This window comes from Panthera onca, chromosome B2, assembly GCF_046562875.1.
Source record: "Panthera onca isolate mPanOnc1 chromosome B2, mPanOnc1 haplotype 2, whole genome shotgun sequence".
NCBI lineage: Eukaryota > Metazoa > Chordata > Mammalia > Carnivora > Felidae > Panthera > Panthera onca.
In genome coordinates this window covers 22,906,626-22,925,725 of record NC_138343.1, presented here as the reverse complement: position 1 = coordinate 22,925,725, position 19,100 = coordinate 22,906,626, and the positions used below count along the sequence as shown (strand labels likewise).

The window sequence follows — 19,100 nt, the reverse complement described above, 5'->3', positions numbered from 1 at the left end:
AAGTGTGCCTTGTGGACTAAGTCTACTGTCTGCCTCTCTTCTCTCTCAGTGTGGTTTCCATGGTTTACAAAGCTACCTACCAATTCCTTTTTTTTTTTTTTTTGGCCTTTTTCTGTTGTGGACTTGTATTCTATATATTCCTCATTTAGAAATGAACCACATATTGCACTATCTTGCTGTCTGATTATTAAATTATTGGATGGTTGCTTTTAATTCTCATTTGCTTCATTTGTTTCTCATTTCTCTAGTAAGATTTTCATATTCTTGAAAGGAGGGAATCATCGTATCTTTTAGCATAGTGCCTAGGACAGAATAGCATCTAAGAACTTTTTAAAATGAAACAAGGGGCTGACAAGATAGTGATAGAATAAATGTCTTTTGTCATGTGACTCCATCATGACTGAATTACATTGACCTTTGAGGTGATGAGTAGGCAAGATCATGTTCTCCAGGGATCGTGTTGTGTCTCCAGCAGATTGCTACGCCAGGACTTGGGGGTCTGACTTCCGGCTGCACTGCTGGCAGGTTCTGCAGCATTGGACACGTCCCCTCATATCTCTCAGTTTAGCTTTCTCAGCCATTAAATGCAGACAAGGGTATTACTTATTCCTAGTGGTGTTCTGAGGATTAAAAGAAATAATGCACAGAAATTGGCATGAGTGTCTCTCCCATAACACTTAGAACATTATTTACAACATTTTTGTTGTAAAGCACTAGAGATGTAACTCTTGTGTAATTAAATTACTTTATAAGGTACAAAGTTATGCCAGTATTTTACTTGCTTTCATTTTGTCTGTGGCATCAGTGACATACCCTCTATATTATGGAAGTACTATTTCCATTTGAAGATACAGTGAGCAGTGCCATCTGTGACCAGGACAGTGTCTGGAAGGCCTTTAGGCATGGGGGGCAGTTGTTGGAACTCCTGTCAAAAGCTGATCTTGGTCCACGGTTGGGAGCATCTCAGTCCTCCCTTGTATTGCTTGTTTTCTATAGGTCTTGTTTTCAGTCCCACTCCCACACTCCCCTGTACCCCCTTTTTTCTGTGGTATAAGTAGCTTTGTGGGGATAGTTTAAAGTTTGGGGTATATACTCAAAGTCTCAGTAGTTAGTGATTAGTATTTGAGTCAAAGTTGGTTTTAAAAAGTAAAATTCTCAGGGCGCCTGGATGGGTCAGTCGGTTAAGCGTCCAACTTGGGCTCAGGTCATGATCTCTCAGTCTATGAGTTTGAGCCCCGCGTCGGGCCCTGTGCTGACAGCTCGGAGCCTGGAGCCTGCTTCAGATTCTGTGTCTCCCTCTCTCTCTGCCCCACGCTCACTCACAGTTTTGTCTCCCTCTCTCTCAAAATAATAAACATTAAAATTTTTTTTAAAAAGATAATAAAAAGTAAAATTCTAGATTTTAGAACTATAACCTTTTTTAAAAGAAGAAAGCTTACTGATCATACAGTTCAGCCATTCTGAATCCCACAGATGAGGCTCAGAAATTTCTAGAAGCATGCCTGAGCTTGCACAGTTATAGGACTGAAATCCTGTCTGTTTTCTGGCACTCTACACTCACCTTCTTTGCTTCTAAGCAAGCATCACACATTGCTACCCCTGCTCTATTTCGATGTCTTTGGCATGCTCTCATTCCCTTTGTGTCTTCCCATTAATAGTGTGACCAAACTAGTGTAGCTTGCACTGTAGAGATTTACTTCATATGTTTGGGGAAGGCGGTCCTCTAGCAGATGGGCGCACCATTGAGTGGGTTCATGCCTGCTACTCCTCTTCTCTCTCTTCCCTCTACCTGTCCTTTTGATTTGGGGTGTTTCCTCTGTTGTATCTTTTGCATTTTACATCTCTTTACTTTTCAAGTTGCCTCCTTTGCCATATTGCCTGCCTGACTTCACATGTTTGATGACTGAAATTTCAAACATACTGTATACAAAGAGGTTATATTCTTTTCCTTTTTCTCTCCCCCTCCCTCCTTTTCCCCTAGAGCTGGCAAGTTCAAGGTATCCAAATTGTCTACAATGTCAAAAGAAAACCAGGCAAAGAAAGAGCAATGGAAAATAACTCTATTAGATGCTTCCTTATAGTTCAGATTAATCTTTTTCTTCTTTTTGACCCTTTTAAACAAACGAACATGTTGGCCCATTTAAGAAGTAATTGCTCTTCTCTTGGAAACACACTTCCTAAAATGACTGGCTCTGTGAGGTTATGCTTCCTGGGTGACAAAGGTTGGCAGGAGTGAACTTTGTAGTTTTCCCTCCCATGGCCTTTGTTCTACCCTCTCAAATAATAAAAACTTTTTTTTCCAACTATAGAAACTGTAGAGGTCAAAAAATGTGACTCAGGTTAAACCCAGTGAAAATTTTACCCACCTTAAATTAGAACGTACATTTTTAGCTTTTGATCCAAGGTAGTGTGCCAGCTGGAAGATGTAGATTTGTCATCATTTTCTGCCTGTGTTTTATCTTCTCTTTTCTTTTCTGCATTGTCATAATTCTCTAACTTCGTTATTTTTCTCAGTTGTTCTCTCCCCTTGGTAAACCTTGGTGCTCCCTGTGGAACCAGAAGAAATTGTACATGGGGTTTTGATATTTTGCCAACTGTTTTCTATAATTAAAAGTGAATTGGAAATGTGAACACTGCCTCTGTTCTGCCATTGCTTCTGGGGTCTAGTCTAATAGAAACACAAGAAGGTGCAAAAAAAAAAAAAAAAAAAAAGTGGGGGTAGAAAGAGAAAATGGAAGCATGCTATTCAGGTTAAAGGGTTCCTAATGGAACATGAATCCTTAAGCTTTTGGGTTATCTCTTCTAAATTTGCTCTGTTATTTGGGTCAGAAGATCATCAGTTAAGTTTTATCCAAAATTAAACCAGTAATAGTGAAGTGGTGGTTTGTGCTGCTCAGGATTGGCTTGATCCACACGAATTACCTTCCCAGGTGAAGTCATCAAGAGCAGAAACTTACACAGAGCTGTTTGGAACTAGGAAAGATTTGTATTCAAATGTTCATGCTCTAAGCAAGAATAGTAAGTAGAACCTATTTCTTGTCTCAGCCCTAATGGACTGGTTTCCCAGAGTGCAGGCCTGAGGAGGGCTGTGAGGACTAGACTGGAGAGTCCATGGCAAGATTGCAGCGTTGCTAGGTCCTGTCTGAGCAACTCACCAGCCCTTCACTTTGATATCACTTTTCCCTAAACTCTGACACGACTGCATTGCACACAAAGGAGACTTTAAGCACTGCAAGGCCAAGGGGCAGGACTATCTTTTCACCATTACATCTTTATCACTTAGATTTGTGCCTGACCCATTGTAAAGACTCAATAGGTGTTTGATGAATGAATGAATGAAATGAGAACATGTGAAACATTCCAATTTTATTCTTTTGACTTTATTCAGCAAGTTCTAGAGTTAGATACTTGGCATGCCTCTATATGGAAATGGGCTGGACATAAAATTGATTTAATACTTAGCCTACAGGAGGAGGAGCCAGGGATACCACCAAGAGATGACATAAATAGGTCTGTAAGTATCAGCCCGATGCTCATTCTCCAGTAGCTTTGTTCAAATCAGATTAACGGTTAGTAGATTTTTTTAGATAAACAATTCTCAAGTCTCTTCTAAATTTCACATTTATCTATAATTTCACCTTTTTAAAATTCAATTTAATTATTTTATTTTTTAAATATTTTTAAAGTTTTTATTTATTTTGAGAAAGAAGAGAAAGAGAGTGAGCCAGAGAGAGGATCCCAAGCAGGCTTTGCCTGTGCTGTCAACTCAGAGCCTAATGCAGGTCTCAAACTCATGAACTGTGCGATCATGACCTGAGCCGAAACCAAGAGTTGGATGCCCAACTGACTGAGCCACCCAGGTGTCCCTAGTTTTGCCTTGTTCATCTCCTGCCTACTCTTTTTTGTTTTAAAAGTATACTTATTTATTTCAAGAGAGTTAGTGCATGGGAGAGGCAGAGAGAGTGAGAGAGAGAAAGAATGCAAGCAGGCTCTGCACTATCAGCATGGAGCCTGATGTGGGGTTGGAACCTATGAACCCTGAGATCATGACCTGAGCCCAGATCAGGAGTTGGATGCTTAACTGACTGAGCCACCCAGGAGCCCCATCTCCTGCCTCCTCTCTTTTTTTTAAAACATATTTATTTATTTTGAGAGAGAGAGAGAGAGAGAAGAAGAACGAGCAGGGAAGGGGTAGAGAGAGGGAGACACAGAATTGGAAGCAGACTCCAGGCTCTGAGCTGTCAGCACAGAGCCCGATGTGGGGCTCGAACCCACAGTCTGCGAGATCATGACCGGAGCTGAAGTCGGAGGCTTAACTGACTGTGCCACTCAGTTGCCCTTCTCCTGCCTCCTTTTAAGTGGATGCTATAGAACAGCAAAATAGCCTCAAAATTACAGCAAAGGAGAAAAGAATGCTTTTTGTTTAGTGAAATGTCAACTGGAATCAGGTGAAAATACATGTAAAGAAGGAGTTTGTGACTGGACTTTCTGGGACATGTTGAGAAGCTTCCAGAATAGTTAGCTCTTTCACTGACAGCATGTCCTTTGTTTGTTTCACTTAGCACAGTGATACAGAGCATGGAGTCTTCTGTGTTTCTCTCAATCACGTCTTTGCTTTAAGAACAAAGATGTTTTGAAATGGTGGCATTTTTTTGGCCTGATTTTCAGTTCTTTTCATTCGTGTCTGCACATGGGAGAAAACTCATTTCTTAAAATCAGCAGTACCCCTCACTTCCCAAATTACCATCCCCATGCTGACCCCCCTCCCCTACCAACTAATTCCTCTGCTGACTTTCTTCCCAATTACTCTGGCCACACCACATAAAACTATATATTTCTTTTCTTCCTTATCTTTTTTTTTTTTCTTTTTGGAGCAGGAGTTTTTCATTTCACTCTATTTACTATTCAGGTTTTGAATCTGTTGCATGATTTCCTGACTGCTCTGTAGCAGAGTATGTTGTTCAAGTGACAAGTGGGTCATTCATCACTTAGGTGTTTTTAGATGTTGACTTTGGTGTTGGTATTATAGGAGTCAAAGATTATTAAAAGTAAAACCTTATGAGATGTTTGGTATTCAGACTGTTTTGTCAGCAGAGGAAGAGTTTTGTGAATTAGTGTATTAGCCTCTATGTTGGCTTATAGATGCCCCCTTCTCTCTGTATCTTCCTGTGGCCTTCTGTCTGTGCCTGTGTCCTGACATCTTCTTATAAGGACACCAGCCCTGTTGGATTGGGGCTCACCTCAATAACCTCATTTTACCTAATTATCTCTTTAAAGATCCTTTCTCCAAATACACTCACATTCTGAGGTATCAGGGGTTAGGACTTCCACATACGAATGGGGAGGTTGTACAGTTTGGCCCTAAGCAGCGGTAGGTAAGCTCTAATCCCTTGCCTGAATGGTATGAATGGAAATCCAAAACTAAGGATAACTCCCTTACAGGATGACACTGAGAGTAAATGAAATCTTGTGACAAAGATTTGGAAAACTCCAAATCCTTACTAGTATGGGTGGCAGTGTCATTATCATTGTATATAATGTATGACAGTAAATATAATGTGATTATTATAATATAAAATGATTGTTATTTGAAACGTTATTTGAATCCATGTGAGAAATTAAAGAATTTGGATTGATGTTACACCTCCCAGAGTTCCAGAGAAACTAGTGCAAGTAGAAGAGGAAATACGAATTTGGGGATAGCAGCAGTCAGTCTGCATCATTGCCACTCTGCTGAGTTTTGAGCAGTTATAGCGTGGATCTCTTTGCCAGGCTTCTTGAGAATGAAATTCATAATGTCAGATGAAGGACAAACTAAACAGTACCTGAAATGATTGACTGTCATGGATTAAATGTCAGAAAAAAAATGAGTAAAAAGGAACATTGTGTTCCTTTCTTAATAATGGAAATCAAAATGTTCCACCAAACGTTATTCACACCTTCCGTTAAAAGCCTGTGTTAACTATTACTGTAGTAAGTAAGGTATTAACATTGACAGTGAATACCAGTAGTGTCCTTCAAACTTCTTACAGTTTTCTAACTATATTTTTAAAAATATTTCCTCAGTGTTGTTCTGATCAAGAGCTATAGATGTGGCTGATTTTATTACTCTTAGCTTCATTTTAAGTGGGATTTTAAAAACTGTCTGTTTTAAAAATGTAATCCCTTAATTTATTCTCCTTTACCCCCAGAGGTTAATCTCCCTTAATCTCTCATCATAATAGGATCTGGGGCATTGGAAGCCAATGAAGTGTTTCACATTATTGTTCATTGTGAATAAACAAATAATTTTCAGTCCTCTTCCCTCAAATTGCCATAATTTAAGGATCAGATAGCTAATTCTATAACTCTGGGGCCAATTTTGAGAGGGATAAAAACCTCTTCCAATCACATCTGCTTTAGCCGTCTCTACTGGGGACTTCTAGGGGTAGGGAGCTGCCCTGGAAGTGTGTAGGACACAAATATTTATTTGTTGCTTAGGCATCTTGATGCTACTGGTCATTTCACTGAACGATCTAGGACAAATCCGAAAGGTTAAGAAATGATTAAAAAAAATTTTTTTTCCATACTTCATAGTTCTAAATTGGAAATCTGACTTCCTCTGATAATAAGTCAGTTCTAGGTCATATGTTTAGAAGATATGTTTTCTGGAGTCATAGAGATTGAAGGGTCTATTTTCTTCTTGTCCTTGTCACCAGGCTTTTGACTATTTCATTTTTCAGAGTCAGTGCTCAAGAGCACCAACAGGAGAAAAGAAATGCCAGGATGGAAGTCAGATCAGCCAAATTTAACTATTTGACACCAAGAAGTCTGGTTTTCGCATAAAGCCAAAGGTGTTGTGATCTTTGGACGTGTGCATTTCTTCTCTAGAATTTAGTGTTCCTTGAAGGAAGATCCTGTTCTTCCTGTGTCTCTAACAACAGAGTGACATACACACACCAGGCACTCAGTAGATGTTGTCTGAGTTGATTGTTGAATTAGATGTTCTATCTGCATACTCTTTGTTGTTTTCACTTCCTGCAAAGAACAAAGTTGGATTTGTCTTGCCTACAAGTTGTCTAGCCCTCCACAAAGCAGCACTTGCTGTAGCTATCCCCAGCCCATCAGCCGTTTTTCAGGGTGAGTCCCTGTCAGTTAAAGTTCACCTGGGGATAGTAGCATGAAGATGAGGTTGAGATTGCTGAGTTAAGAGTGCCTGGGTGGCTTAGTTGGTTAAGCATCTGCCTTCAGCTCAGGTCATGATCTCACCATTTGGGCCCCAACGTTGGGTGAACTCAAGCTGCTTCAGGCCAACATGAGCCCTGCTTTGGGTGAACACAAGCCCTGCTTCTCTCTCTCTCTCTCTCTCTGCCCTTTGTGGGATCCTCTCTCTCTCTGTCTCTCTCTCTCCCTCATGGGATTCTCTCTCTCTCAGCCCCTTGCTCACTTGAGTGCTCTCGCTCGCTTTCTCAAAAAAAAAAAAAAAAAAAAAAAGATTGTTGAGTTAAGCAGAGGAACATCTCAGTTACACTGGGAGAACCTGGAACGCAGAAGAACCAGGATGCTGGAAACCCACAAGTAGCAGTTGCATTTCCACGGAGGCAAGTGGTGCCTTTCTCTTGTTGGAGGAGGCTTGCGTGAGGCATGTGTTGATCATGGCTGCACCCCGCTTGGCACTGGCAGTTCTGTAACCTGGTTCTGGCCCAAGTGAAAGCCAAGGAATCTGAGAGGTTGGAGTAAATATGGTTTTTCAGAGTGAAGTGTTTTGGGAGTAAGTGGAGGTGCAACAGGCAGTGTGGGGAAGTTCCCTGGTGGTTTTCTTAGGGAGCGCTGGCTGGGTCTTCCCTTCAGGAGATGAAAACTGCACTGGAGTCCTTCAGACTTAACTCGTGTGAACCGGAGCAATGTGGTGAAGAGGAATGACTGGTGAAGAATGGATTTAGAAGGCTTGATTTCTAATCTCAGATCTATTACTAATTGGGTCTGTGACCTTAGACCAAGTCATTTACTGTCTCTGGGCCTCAACATGCTCATCCACAATTAAGTGCATTGATGGCTAATGATGCTGTTCTCTGAAGCTCCTCCAGTGTGCTCAGTGTTTGCTGGAGCTTAAACTTTGGGGTCACTTTCTCCCACTTTGGTTCCCTTTGGCTTGATGATGTCATTGTGTGCAGAAATAGAAAACTGGTACAAAGCCATTTATCCAGTACTGTGCGCCAGAATATCTTTGATGAGATCATATGTTGCTCTTTTACTTTGAAAAACCAATTCTGACTCAAATAGTAGTCACTAACTACTTAAACACTGGGTGCAGTAATGGCCTATATTTCCTGTTCATTTCGTGTTGGTTTTCTGCTTCCTTCTCAGTGTCTTCTCTCTTTCCTCCACAGAAATGATTGTAAGGGGCATCTGGGATTTGGGCAGAAGCAAATGCCAGTTGGTCCAAGCTGAGGCAGCAATTCTAGGGGCAGCGTCCTTTGCAAATGTGTTGTTTTATGAAGATAGACCTTTCACACGATTCTTCGTGTCAGCCGTTTTGCCACTTAATGTCGTTGAAAAGCCTATTGAGTATCTGATCCAGTTCTCTGTTATTCAACTCTGCTGCCCTTTTCCTCCCTCCTCTCCTCCAGCTTGGAAAAATGTGTGTGGTACAGTGAGAAATTCTGGCCACTCGGGTACTGCATTTTCTTCAGTGTCTTGCGAAAGAGGCTGATGTGGAGGCTGGAAAGTATTCATAGAAACGCTGTTTTTCACAAGACTGCTAACAGCTGCCTGTGATTTTGTTGAAGCAGAATGCAGACTAAATAAGATTTGAGGAGGAAGATAGCACATTAAAAAGTATCTTTCCCGGACAACCCCTGGGAAATGAAGTTCCATCCAGGAGTAGAGCAGACACAGGTGCTGCAGGTAGAGGCTTTCCAAGGAGAGGTCTGTGCTGTTTCCTTCCAGTGTGTTCCCCCTGTAGCACAGCCGAGTGTGGGTTCATCTGGCATGAGGTGGTGGCCAAGGAAGATCCCGGGCTACTGTGGTGAAGAGCACAGCGCGGACTCCAGAGTCAGACAGACCTGGATTTCATTTTTGAGGGGTCGACGTGCTTTGGTTGTAAACTATAGAAACCAGTTCTGGCTAACTTTGATTTAAAAGGGAGGGGAAAGGCCACGGAGTCATTCACAGAACTGGTGAGGTCTCACACAGGGAACCCTCAAAAAGGGGAGGAACAAGGTAGCTGTAGTATCTAGGACAGCCTCTCCAAGGCAGTGCCAGTGGAATGACTTGAAATAAAACATTTTCTGTCATTCAGGAACCAGATCCTTAAGAGACAGAGACAGATGATTGGTCCTGCCTTGCTTTTTTGGGAGGGTGGGTGGGTGGGTGGCTAGGGAGACATAGTGATTAACATAAACAAAGTTGGTTCACCCAAAGAAGATTGGGCCACCCTTTTCAAAAGAAGCAGCTAGGGTTGTTATGCAGACTAAACCAACACGTGGGTATGATGTAAGTGACTCCTGCCGCTCAGTGTTTCACTGTCTGAATCTTGGGTAAAATCTCAGACTTGGGTAATGCTGAAGAAATGATACCTACTTTATAGATATACTTATTGGAACATTAAAAAAGGTAATACCTATGAAGCACTTAGCATATACCTTGTGGTTAGTAAGTAGTAGGTAATTAGTTTTAGCTATGTTAATCGTGTTTTCTTTGCAGAGTCGTTAATTGATGGGGTGATCCAAGCACATCTAAGTTTGCTCAGGGCAGGCCCAGTTTGTGCCTTCATACCCCCCAAATTAGCATTGTCTCAGATTTCTAATGTTTAAAATAAACTGTCATGGGGCACTGTGAGTTTTATTTTAAGTCAGTTGAGCGGCTGACTTCGGCTCAGGTTGTGATCTCGCAGTTCCTGAGTTCAAGCCCCACATTGGGCTTGTGGCTGTGGGCACAGAGCCTGGTTCAGATCCTCTGCCCCACCCCCCTCAAAAATAAATATTTAAAGAATAAAATAAACTGTCATTATTACTGGTTGCATTAAAATAAACCAGGATGGGCTTGATAAATCTTTGCTTTGTACTTCCAGCTCTGCTCTGCTGTACCTCAGTAGTATGTGAGAAGCATGTGCAGTGAACAGGGTTCTCAGTGAAATCTGAATCTGACCAGCCATAACCTCTCTTTTCCCAAGCCTTTCAGATGCAGCTTAAACAACACCGCCCTTTAAGGATATTGTGCACTATGCTCTCAAGCAAACAGTGCACTGAGACATGAGGGTCTGGGTTGGGGCAGTTAATGCCTCCTACTCCAGCGTGGTGGTGGGAGAAGTGCTGGGTTCTTACTGCTACCCCTGCCAGCCATGTGGGTATATCAGCCAGGTGTACCAGGGTCCATTCCACAGCTTCTAGGAGGCACAAGCCACTGGTGCTCCTGGTGAGAATTTCTCGGTGAGCTTTCTCGGTGAGAATTGTAACAAATTACAGGTCGAAATATATGGGGGAAGGGCTTGTGAGCAGTTGGGTGGCAGAGCCTAGAGATAAGGAGAGTCTGCATGCTCTTGCTGCAGGGGTTTGTCACATTGTGTAGGGTATAAATCCGCAACTATTCCTTTGTTTCACTTTTTGGTAATGTTTTTTATCTTTCTGTAAACGCTTTTAGTAGCAATTATTCCTCATAAATACAAAGAACAAACTGGTAGTTGCCAGAAGAGAGAGGGGTGGGGGGAAGAGCAAAATAGATGAAGGGAATTAAGAGGTATAAACTTCCAGCTATAAAATGAATAAGTCATGAGGACAAAAAGTACAGCACCCCTGTATAAGTGCCAACACACCAAATAAGTGCCCTTTTAAAAGGGAAAATGAATTGCCAGATTTCCATTTTTCAAGAAAGTTGATACTGAATATGTAACCTGTCAATATTTACCATTCACATGAAGGCCATAAAAATATCAGTGATCATAAGAAAACACAAGGAAATCAATCTGTTGAAAAAGCATTAACAACTAACCTAAAAATTCCAAAGGTGAGAATTTAACAGATGCAGCGCTTTTACATTATTATTTCATTTAGATCAAATAACCATTTCTCTAAGTTAATTTCACTCATTTTTGAGTTTAAGTTTCCTTGTACACACATTACAAGTATAGTTGTAGGGGCACCTGGCTGGCTCAGTTGGTTGAGCATCCGACTTCGGCTCAGGTCATGATCTCACAGTTCCTGTGTTCAAGCCCCACATCTGGTTCGCTGCTGTGAGCACGGAGCCCACTTTGTATCCTCTGTCCTCCTCTCTCTGCCCCTCCCCTGCTTGCACTCTCAAAAAATAAACATTTTTTAGAAAGTATAGTTGTGGCTGTTAATATCTTGGCTCCCCTAGCAAAAGAACTTTGTAAACAATTAAGAGATCATGCCATAGTTTTTTTGTTATATTAGTTTCAGGTGTACCACATAGTGATTCAACAATTCTGTACATTATGCATAGCTTACCGCGGTAGATGTGGTTACCATCTGTCACCATACAACGTTATTACAATATTATTGACTGTATTCCCTATGCTGTACTTTTCATCCTCATGACTTATTCATTTTATAGCTGGAAGTTTATACCTCTTAATTCCCTTCGTCTATTTTGCCCTTCCCCCCACGCCTCTCTCCTCTGGCAACTACCAGTTTGTTCCTCGTATTTATGATTTTCTTCGTTTGTTTTCTTATTTAGATTTCAGTTAGCACAATACCCTCTAGGTGCATCCATGTTGCAAATGGTGACATTTCATCCATTTTCTTTTTTTAATAACTGAGAATAACATTCCATTGTGTGTGTGTATGTGTGACATTTTCATTATCCATAAATCTATTAACGGATGCTTAGGTTGCTTCCATAATTTGGGTGTTGTAAATAATGCCGCAGTGAAAGTAGAGGTGCATATATCTTTTCAACTTAGTGTTTTCATTTCCTTTGGATAAGTACTCAGTAGTAGAACTACTGGATTGCATGGTAATTCTATTTTTAATTTTTTGAGGAACTTTTATACTGTTTCCCACAACAGCTACACCAATTTACATTCCTACCAACAGTGCATGAGAGTTCTTTTACTCCACATGCTCGCCAATGCTTATTTCTTATCTTTTTGATAACAACCATTCTGCCAGGTGTGAGATGATATCTGATTGTGGTTTTGATTTGGATTTTCCTGATGACTAGTGATGTTGATCGTGCCAATTTTATATCAGTATCATCTCATCAGATACTTTAAGTAGAAAATTAGTTAAATTGATTCCAATAAATTTTCCATTTTTTTAAATCCAATTCATGAGATCAAAGGAAAGTTTTTGGTAGTTCATACTGTTCAAAGAAACACATCTGACATTATTGTACTTGTGATTGAAAATCCAGTCCCAAAGTTCAACATTTATGAACAAATTATTTAGTTTTGCAATGATAACATATTAAAATTTTGTAGAGTATGGTGTTTTAATAAAAACAATTTTCTAAATTTAGAAAAGTGGATCCAAATATACTTGGAATTGATTGTGAGATATATATCACTGTAATTTTTTTTCAACAAAGTTGAAGTTAAATATGAAAAACACCTCAGTTTTCCAAGAACCGTCCTACTTGCTGTCTCTGCTACCTGTTGTCAGTTGAATTTTAGCAGTGGCTCAGCCTTTGAAAAACTAGTTTGTATCTCCCCTCACTATTGTACAGTGTTATTGAATGTATGAGTCCTTTACATTTTGGCTATATTTCTTTCCCCAAAATCCATTGGAAATCTTAAAGCATTCAGTTAATGGAACACCAAAAACATCAGCATTTGAAGCTTTTAGAGAATTGCAGTTATTAAAAACAAGGCCTGAAATCTAGAAGATACTGGACTATATCCTCACAAAAGGAAAGCAGGTACTAAAAAATTACATGATGAGGACCCAGTGGTATATAAACTCTAATTTGAAATTCAGTAATTCTGATTTAGCATAACTGTACTATGGAAAGTATTTTTTAAATGTAACTTCTGTATTTAATTGGATAAATTTTTATGCTGTAGCACAATGGAATGAAATTGAGATGACATAATATTGCATCATTTAAATTTGGCAAAACATTCAACAGAATCATAAATAGAGACGATTTATATGAAGAGCTTGCTCTTGTTAATGTAGAAGCAGAAAGGCATTTCCTTTGAAAGTATTGTGGCTGAAATATTTATGCACTCCAATAAAAAAATAGAATCGAGAAATATTCTCCATTTGGTAGGACTTGCTCTGAGCTTATCACACACCCTCAGGATGTTTTCAAAAATCAAACTTGGGTAGTCTTCACAGAAGAGTCCATTGAAGGTGTCAACAATCTCAACTTGCACAGGATGCAACTTCAAAGAAGATTTCAGGCAATTTCATGACACAAAATTAAAATACCAAGGTCATGTTGAAAACATGTGCTTTTAGAAAAATATCAGAGATAGAATTTAAAAGTGATTGTTGCGAAACTGATCAAGGTTTATAAATATATGCCAAGACCAATTGTCATTTATACTGCTTTTAGAAATTCATAAAATTAATATAAAGAAGTTTTTTATTTTGCTTTAATATTCATGAACATATTTTTTTCTAGAAAAAATTTGTTTTTGGAAATAGTTTCTGAATAAAGTGATTCTGTAGATCCATTAATATAAGAAAACTAGTTTGTCAGTAACTAAATCCTTCAAAAAACAATATAATTTTAATTATTTGCTACATCCATTTTTACTCCCAAAAATGTCTTACAATAAATTATATGGGTCTTTCATTCACTAATGGCTTGGTGAATCTTTAGGATTGAAACATGGCAGAATTAAGAATATTCAGACCAGGTTGTAAAAGGTTTGCTATCCCAGAAACTTATTCCCTTGGGGTTTCCTTCACCCATCCAGTTTGGTATACACAGTCTAGTTGTACTTTAGCTGTTCTGCCTTACCACACCCTCTTCCTTAATTGATTAGCTCCACTCCATTCAGATGGTTGGCGGGAGTGGGCCCCTGGCCCAGGCTGGAACATTCACAATTTTGGCCCAGGAACTGTGGATTGAAGACAACAAGTAATACAGTCTCTTTTAAGTGCCTAAAGTTATAAGATGTGAAGCTGGGGAGCATTGGGCGGCCATATATCCCATACTTTGGACTTGAGAATCCGCAGAAATTAAAAGAAGAAAGGAGATATAGAATGAGAGGCAGGATAATATTTAATTTCCCAGGTGGAGTTTTTCCTGATATTCCCCCTTAGGTTTCACCAGTCACCTGAACATTTTTATAATAAATTAACTTTTTGCTATTGTAAATTGAAGTTTAATTGCTGTCAATTGCAACCATAAGAGTCATTTCTTCCTCTCCTGAGTTTAAAGCAAATTAAGAGTAAGACATCTAAGCAGATGGAGGAAACAGAATGTCAACTCGATTTTTCCTAAGCTGATTGGATAACCTGGCTTTCCATGGCTTTCCAAGGGGCCCACTTCCTTCCCACCAGTCCCACCCCTCCTCTCCAGCTCACCTGACAGGATGGTGAACCTGACATTAACTGGCACCAAGTCTCTCACCTGGCTGGGGTGGAAGCATAGGAAAAAAGCAAATTTCTACTGTTTGAGGTCTTTTAATAGATCAACTCCACCCCATTCAGAAAGGTGGATCAATCAGGGAACTTACTTCTTCAACAGGGACTCAGTAACAGAGTGAGAGATCAGAACAGTTGCTCTACTAGAAATTTCTCCACAGATGGAAATTCAAGGCCGACAGAAAGGAGGACAACCCACCACAAGTCTGAACTAACACCTGAATTTAAACTCTCAAGATGAATGAACACCAGTGTTCAGGAGGTCAGCTAGAGAGCGTGGGCCTGGGGCATGGCTGGGGGCCAGACTATCCAGCCAGCCCTTAGTGTGCCTGCTGTCTTCACAGCCTGTTATTTTCTATTTACTACTCTGCGAGCACCCTCCCTGTGATTTCTGTTGGTATCAGTGAATAAGCTTTTCTAGCTTGTCTCTAGCACCTCCCACCATTGCCTGAAGATTCCCAATGTGTATCAGTCTGCTGAAGACCAGCATTTACAAATGACAGGCTAGAATCATTAATACTTGTTGATAATATGACTGATGATGCTTTGGACCGGGGAAGGATCTGCTTTGGGGGAACAGAGCAGATTTAGCTAATAGATGTGACTATGGGTGAGAAAAGCCATCTGCTGCAGTGGTTGATCATTTAGGCATTTGTGAAAACAGCTAGATGTAAAATCACTGTGAAAGTTCATGAACAATAAGATAGGGGAAATCTGACGGTTTCTCTGGCAATCCAGAGTTTTCCACAGAGAGAGGCTAAAAGGCTAACTATATATTTAAAGACTGCCCCCCCCCCCTTTCCTGGATGTGTGTCTACTGCAAATGGCTTTGATTTTTCAACCCAGGATTGCTTTCTTTCAGTTTTGCACATTCGAGTGCATGCACACTGCTGTTTCAGGTTTCAGATCTTTCTAGAAACTGATTCACACAGACACCTAACCTCTCCAACCCCTTTCTACCACCTACCTTCTCTGTGAATACAGGGCTCACAGCCTTTCAAAGAGAAAGGTTTCAGAATTTGGCAGCAAAAATTGATGGCACCTAGCAAATTAGCGGTGTGGTTGACAATAGTGGTTACTTACCCCTGCCCTGCCTGACGAGCTTTCCCATTGTTTAGTGTGGTCACGCTGGCTAACATTGACTTAGAAACTGGCACACAACTTAAATGTTTGTGTTTAAAACCCATTTGGGGTTTGAGGTATCATCTCCTACATTTGTTGTACCAATTCATAAAAAGGAAGCTCTTTTTTTTTTTTTTTAAGGCTGACATTTAGCACCTTTTGACCTATAATGACTAAAAGTGAATTTGAAGCATATTCTTTTTCATCTCTTCTTTCAGCTGTTAATTTTTAGTACTTTCATTGCTGTTTGATAAAGCAGTTAGAAGTGCAAGTTCCCAGGCAACAGTGAGTGATTGGTGTGCTGGGGTAGAACACTGGGGGTCTGCAATAATTTTAAGAGAATAATGAAAATAGCTTTCAAGAGAGGCAGGAATTGTCATTTGAGATTATGTTGTACATTAAGATCAGTTTCTAGTGGCCCAGTTTGGCAGTCAGTGACCTCTGGGCTAGTGGGTCAGATAATGAGGGTGATGCTGGAGCCTCAAGGGGCAATGGAGAGAAGACTAAAGAGAGAGCAGAGGAACAAAGAAAAAGCAGGAAGCAAGGGAGGAAAACTCCAGTCTCTCTTTCTTAAGGATTTTATAGCAAGGTTATATTATTTTGTTGAAAGTACAAGAGTTCCCAGAACAGTATATTTAGAAATATTCAGCCTGTTAAAGACCTAGCCATTCAAATGAGTATCTGAGCAGAGCATACGCCCTGTTGGAGGGGTTTCCTTTTCTTCCCAAATTCATGATATCTGGTAAGCATGTGATAAAGAGTTCTGGCTTTTCATATGCAGGTATGGAGAGCAAACAAGTCTTGAGGTTTTAAAGCCAGCTATAGTGCTGTCTCACAGTTTTTAAGTTCCTCTACTTATTACCAAGCCCTGCAAGCTATATCCCATATCTCAACTGGTATTTATGCACTCTGAGAGGAGATAAAAGGCAAAAATGTGAAATAACCTTGAAAAGAGTTAAGTATGTGACATAAACTATAAGTGTAATGTGCCAAAGAGTAGGTGGTCTGCACATTGAGATCTGGTCCAGTTTTGGAAACCACATCCAGGAGAGGACCATCCACCAGATGAATTCCTCTCAGCAGAATCTCTATTGTAGTCTTTGTCTTGATAAATTAATGTTTTTTTTTTCACCATCAGAATCTGCAAGGTGAGCAGATAATTCAGCAGGAAGTGAACTGGGAGTGAGTGAATACTTGGCAGCATGAGTTAAACAAAAGAGCAGAATGTGGAGTGGCCAGCAGGGCATCAGCGGACCATCGGGAGGAGACCCACAGAAGGAAATAGGAGCAGTGCTGGGTCTGGGAGCCTGGGCAGAGGAAGCAACAGAAGCTTGTAGGGGAGGAACAGTAGGGGAGGAAACAGGAGTACAACAGTAGGGGAGGAAGGCTTGCAGTGTGCAAGCAGCAGGGAGGGCACCAGCCAAACAGGGCAGAGGAAGATTTGGGGGCCCTTAGGAAATTGGCTTTGGTGGCAGTTAAGAGCATGTAAGTCTTTGAGTGTGGGCTAAGAGGATTCATAGTGAAGATCAGCCTGGCAGCAATGTTGAGGATGGGTATAGGAGAGGGAAAATACCTCAAACCTTGAAGTGGAGAGAGTATGAACCATAGTGGTCATTGGAAATGGGGGTATTATGAAATTGAGAAGCTTTTTGGAGGGAAGAAATGTCAGTGATATTCAGTGATATTAGGAGGTGATTATGTATAGTGAAAAATCTAAAGTGGCAGACTTTTTCTGTAGAGGGCAAGAGAGTAAATATTTTCAGCTGTGTGGGCCAGTCTCCAGAAAATACAGACATGAATGGACATGGCTGAATTTGGCCCAAGGGCCACATATAGTTTGCCAACCCTTTCATATAAAGGATGGGGGAAAAATAGCCTTAGGAAACAGAAATGAACATTAGGTATATACACTGGTAATCTTGTGACCAAGATTTTGTTTTTCTGAACCAAAACTGTTATGAACACTTTCTTCCCAGATACTAAACATCCAACATTACCCACATCTATGCACTTCAGCCTTCCGTAGCCTGGAACTCCAAGATGACCCACTGCTTCAGCTACACTTTGTCTGGTAAATGGTTCCTCGCATACATTATGTAGCGGATGAAATGTCATAAAGGAATTCCAGTGAGCATATTGCCTAAGTGAGCTGATCGTAGTAGAATACAACTGGCCCAGGTTTTTACACTTGAGCTCAGAGAATGAGGGTCAGTCTCTCAGGGCGCAGGTCCCAGAAAGTTGGGTTCTTAAGGATAAGGCAAGGCGTCCTTGTAATGTCTAAGTGACTGGCTTTTCCAGGCAGTAGATGATGAGTGAGAAAAAGATGTCAAGAGTGTAATAAGTCAAGCTTGATGTGGAGCTGGAATGCAGCGGGGCAGAAGGTGGGTGGGCAGAGCATTAGGACTGTTCTTGGAATGTGGGTGGTTTCTTTATGTGGACACCTGCTGTAGTGCACTGTTTTTTAAAAAACAGGTTAGTGGGAAGAGCATTATCCACAATACAACATCTATATATACCAACACATAACATATGTATACTCCTTTATGTGTTTATATATACACATCATTTCGACTTTATTTTCTTTTTACTCAAAATACATTATGTCTCCCAATTTTGTTTTCTAATTTAATGCGGCGCTCTGTTTGGTGGTGTTAACTATAATTTTAGCTTTACATTTTGTGAGGCCTGCCAGTGTGGGGTTGGGGATTACAGAGATTGTTTTATAGATAGATGGCAGGGAAGAGCAGCAACCACAAGTTTTGCTAGGGAGGAGAGGATAGGTTTTTTGGGGTTTTTTTTCTCCTTTTTTTTTAACAAAGATTTTGCCTCATTTCTTTTTTCTTTTTCTTTTGCTTTTCTTCCAATTCAGCAAGTCTTTGATTATCTAAAAAGTGAAACATTACTGTTCTGTTCTCAGGGATGGCAGAGGTGCACGTGATCACTTAAGGGAGATTCCAGTTGGTCCCTGTGGGTTACCATCCCGTCTTGCTTCCTTCCATTAAGCCCTCTGTAAACCCTCTCTGCTAAAGCAGTTTCTCCTTGTTCAGGCTTCAGAGAGCACTTTCTCTAAAGCTTTCTTTGACCACAGCAGAGTCTATCTTTCTTCCTAGTCTTTAAGCTTCCCAAGGCCCCCAGAGCAATGTGTACAGGGCCTTGCACTTTGTAGGTATGCAGCATTTGTTGCAAGAATGAGAGGACCTGGAGAGGTTGGAGCACAGAACCTGTGTCTTACTAACTTTTGCAATCCCTATGCTTAGTAGGGAGCCTCCTGCATTAATCACTGTTTGCTGAATGAGTAGATAAATACATGGATGATGAAATAAAGTTATGAGCTTGACCACATAGGTAGTAGAACGGGTTCTGAGCCTTGTTCCCATGTCCTGCCACCATCCTCGTGTCCTCTTAGGGATTCACCGCCAGAGGAGCTGAGCTCACAAAAAT

General features: G+C 40.6%; 1 protein-coding gene and 1 long non-coding RNA gene across 15 annotated transcripts in view; one reads left to right on the top strand and one right to left on the bottom strand.

Moving 5' to 3' along the window:
* The window catches only part of FARS2 (phenylalanyl-tRNA synthetase 2, mitochondrial), a 538,848-nt gene that overhangs the window by 272,258 nt on the left and 247,490 nt on the right, over positions 1–19,100 (top strand). The window lies entirely within an intron of this gene.
* LOC132666783 (uncharacterized) lies at positions 283–17,791 on the bottom strand. The gene is made up of 3 exons (XR_009604838.2): positions 17,661–17,791; positions 2,367–2,547; positions 283–620 (listed from the first exon to the last, which is right to left on the bottom strand). It is a non-coding gene; the product is annotated as an uncharacterized LOC132666783 (long non-coding RNA).